The following is a 4,414-nucleotide window of genomic DNA, read 5'->3' as shown; positions in this document are numbered from 1 at the left end:
GGCTGTCCTGGAACTCACTCTGTAGACCAGGCTGGCCTCAAACTCAGAGATCCACCTGCCTCTGTCTCTGGAGTGCTGGGATTAGAGGAGTGTGCCACCACCCAGCTCCACTTTCTTGCAGGGACAAATGAACATAGTCTCCTCTCCAGGTGATATAATTACCCAACCCTATGACAAACTTCATCCTTTTGAGCCATTTCACTCTGCCCTTCACTCCTTCTTTCATCCCTTTGGTGAGCTGTCGCTCAGACTCCAAAGCTCAGACTTGCTGAGGCTCTCAGGTATTGGACTTAGCTGTCAGTTTTTACTTTAAAAGTTCTGACTCCATGTAGCTCTTGACAAATTTTCTTTCAAGTGACCCATCAAGGCCCCACCATCTTCTTTTTCCCCTTTCATCCTGCTCTGAATTCTTAATTATTTTTTTTAAAGATTTATTTATTATTGTATGTAAGTACACTGTAGCTGTCTTTAGACGCACCAGAAGAGGACATCAGATCTCATTATGGATGGTTGTGAGCCACCATGTGGTTGCTGGGATTTGAACTCAGGACCTTTGGAAGAGCAGTCAGTGCTCTTAACCACTGAAGCATCTCACCAGCCTGAATTCTTAATTCTTTAGAACCCTCTAAACCCACTTTACATGCCAATCCAACAATACAGATAAGAAAGAAATGTTAAAAAAATAAAATAAAAGCAATTCTAAGGAACTGTCTATGTGACAACAGAGTTGTACAAAATACATTGCTCTGTGACGTAACATTATAAAAAGCATGCTGTCTCTGGGCATGTTGGCACACACCTTTAATCTTGACACTCGGGAAGCAGAGACAAGTGGATCGCTGTGAGTTTGAGGCCATCCCGGACTACAGAGCTAATTCCAAAACAGCCAGGGCTATACAGAGAAACCCTGTCAGCTCGCTGCTGTCTGTGATGTCCTTGTGAAGCATCGATAGACAGCACCTGACCGTTCTGAAGGTTAAGGCTAAACAGTTGTTTGTTTTATGAAAATTCATTGAGCTTGTACAGCTGTGATTTATGTGAATTTTTGTGTATATTTTCAAGACAGGATGTCATGTGTCCCAGGCTGGCCTCAAGTTGTTATGTAGCTGAGGATGGCCTTGAATTTCTGATCTTCCTGCCATTCTTTCCCAAGTACTGGGATTCTAGTCATGAGCCACCATGGGGTATCAAAACCAAGTGCTTATGTGTGCTAGAAAACCATTGTACCCACTGAGCCATATCCCCAGCTCCCCAAAAAGCTTATTGAAAAAGAAAACTTAGGGTCAGAGGGCTGGCTGAGCAGGTAAGGGCCCCTGCTGTCTAACCTGATAACCTGAGTTGGACCTATGGGACCCACATTGTCAAATCAGAGAACTGACTCCTATGGGTTGTCCTCTGATATCCATGTACAAATTGTGCATATTGTCACCACAGGCATGCAATAATTAATTAATCTATTAAGAAAGCCTAAATTATGCTAGATTATCAGACCTTATGATTTTGGCATGATACATATTATACATATATATTTCCCATCATAGATATTAGCAGAAAATGTTTGTGTTACCTGCAATGGGTATACAATCCTATCGTATTTCAAGATTTAAAACTTATTACTATGGGACTCAGAGGTAGAATACTTACTCTCAAGGCCCTGAGTTCCATCTCCAGCCCTGCAGGAATCACCTTCACCACCACCACCATCATCATCATCACCACCATCATCACCACCACCACTACCACCACCACCACCACCACCACCACTACCACCACACCACCACCACCACCATTTAACACAGTCTGGCATAGGTTGTTCCCTGGTAGCAGGTGGCAGGTTAGAGAAAAGGCTGTCTTTATTGCTTATTCTGACCATACCTCAATATTTAGTTTCAGATAAACTAAAAATAAAATAAAACCTGACTATTCCCCACCCCCACCCCCAGGATCTGTGCTGTATTGCTTCCCTTCATGATGGTGGGCAAGCGAATGGAAACAAAGCTCTGTGAGATGGGTCATTAAGCACTGCACTCAGAACCTGGGCTGCTGTAATGTCACAAAGACAAGGTGTTGCACCTTTGATGCACACGCTGCCGAGGGATGAGTGTTGCCACAGTAATGGTAATGTGCTTGACTGTATCTGCGTAGGATCATTTAATTCTTCTTTATCGGTTTGGCTAGATAACAGTTGCTACAGGAGTTTCTTACGAGTATTGAATTTCTATAAATGGAAGTTGTGAGTTCATAATGCCCTGGCCATTTGCTTATCTAACCGTGCCACTCGAGTAATCCTTCAGAAGGTTCTTGGACCCTTTTCTCAGAAAATATTTCTGAGCAAGCAGCAAATAACACATCTTTGCAACTGTGAGGACGTTCAGCTGGTGTGACTCGGGCACCGTGATAGATGAGGTGAGAGATAGGAGGATGGTAGAGATGCATTATTCAAGCTCTCAGGGAGAAGTGGGGCATGGCTATTACTGGAATTTTGCTCAGAATGAGGCAGTTGCCACACAGTGTTTGGAGAACGGTGAGAAATGAGGTCATGTCAGCCTCCTTCCGCCATTGTCGATTTGACTACAATCCACACATGCACACTGGCTTGCGGTCTGCAAGGCAGAAAGGTCTCCAGAGACCCTCACTGGAGGCTCACATGGTCGTCTCATCCACTGTCTCCTTGCCGCATCCATACTGAACGCCTGCCTGTACCCAGTGCAGCTGGAGAAGCTGTGCCAAATAAGAGATGCGAGTCCACCCCAGAGTTCACCGTGTAAGCGTATAATTGGCAGGGGAGGGACAAGCCCAAAATACCTCCTCACTTGTTCCAAGGGATGGCGCATCCATTTACAATGTCAATTCCAGAACAGGGGGTGATGCTTCCTACTTAGCGTAAAAACAGCTACCCCTCCTGTCACAAAGCTTCTATTTTTTATTTTATTTTTATTTTATGTGTACAAGTGTTTTGCCTGTGTGTATGTATGTGTCATGCAAGTGTGCAGTACCCACAGAGGCCAGAGAGGGCGTTGGATTCCCCTGGAGTTGGAGTGACAGTTGTGAGGCAGTTGTGAGCCACCCGATGTGTATACTAGGAACCACACTCAGGTCCTCTGGAAGTAGACAAGCTCTTAACCACTGAGCCATCTCTCCAGCTCCTGTCCAATGTATCTTTAAATATACACATGGGTTCAGACTGTAGGATATATGCTATAAAGCTATTTTCTAGAGCCAGACAATAAAAGCAACCCAAATGAAGGCTGCACAATCGCAACTGCAGCAGAAGAAATGGTGGGCCTGAGTTTCCTTAAGCTATTCTGTCCTAGCAGTGTGGTGGTGGTAGTGCATGCTTTTAATCCCAGCACTCAGGAGGCAGAGGAAGGAAGATCTCTGAGTTCAGACAGGCCTACATAGTGAGACCTGTCTCAAATAAAATGAAACAAAAGGAGTAAGACAGACAGTGATGGAAGACACTCAGGGTCTTCCCCTGCCCCACATGTGACACACCCTCATTCACACTCACAGACCCTCACATACTCACTCACACAAAACACACTTTCATACACATAAACTCATTCACACTCATGATCACACAATATACTCATTCACATTCACATACACTCATACACACTCACACACATACATTCATTCACACTTATGCACTCACATACACTCACCCACTCACACTCACACAATCCACTCATTCACACACACTCACACTCACAGATAGACTCCCACACACTCACAAACATACAGTCATTCACATTCTCACACTCATACATGCACACACATATATACTCACACTCACAGACACACTACAAAATGCAATAATAAACACAGAGATGAAATTGTGCTAATTATTTACTCATTTTTTTTTTTTTTAGAAACCATCTTTCTATGTAGTTGAGGCTAGCTCTGGACTTGTAATCCTCCTGCCTCCACCTCTCAGGCATGTGTCGCTGTCTCCAGTCACATGGCTCTCCCTTCTCTCCATTTCCCATCCACCCCTTTCCTTAGGCAGACCATGTGACTCTAACTGTCTATTGCTAATGTTGGCACTGAACAGAAGCTGACAAGTTATCTTTCCGTTGACTCACACCCATATACTCGGACTTATAAGCCGTGTAAAGAGACCGAGTGCGTGGCGGTCACCTCAGCCACCTGAGACAGTTAACGTGAAGACACTCTCCCTTCCCAGACCACCACAGCTCTAACTCAGCTCACACAGGGGAAAAGTGTAAGGTGGGCATGCTCTGGGATGCATAGTAGGAATCTTTCTTCAAACAATAGCAACGAAGGTAGATTTTTCTACTGTAAGGTTCTGTGTTGAGACGAAAGTCTCAGTTAACTAGAGGTGGACTCTCACTGTGTAAAGATACTCTCACTGTGTAAAGATACTCTCACTGTGTAAAGATACTCTCACTGT

General features: G+C 44.4%; 1 long non-coding RNA gene across 1 annotated transcript in view; it reads right to left on the bottom strand.

The window, feature by feature from the left end:
- Nucleotides 1–3,832: 3,832 nt before the first annotated feature.
- The window catches only part of LOC116078328, a 5,494-nt gene continuing 4,912 nt past the window's right edge, over nucleotides 3,833–4,414 (bottom strand). Inside the window, exon 3 of the long non-coding RNA XR_004113510.1 lies at nucleotides 3,833–4,309. This is a non-coding gene — a long non-coding RNA (uncharacterized LOC116078328). The remainder of the gene's footprint in view (nucleotides 4,310–4,414) is intronic.

The sequence above is a fragment of the Mastomys coucha genome, unplaced genomic scaffold (genome assembly GCF_008632895.1).
Source record: "Mastomys coucha isolate ucsf_1 unplaced genomic scaffold, UCSF_Mcou_1 pScaffold5, whole genome shotgun sequence".
Taxonomy (NCBI): domain Eukaryota; kingdom Metazoa; phylum Chordata; class Mammalia; order Rodentia; family Muridae; genus Mastomys; species Mastomys coucha.
The sequence above is the reverse complement of the archived record's forward strand: the minus strand, read 5'-3'. Positions and strand labels throughout refer to the sequence as shown.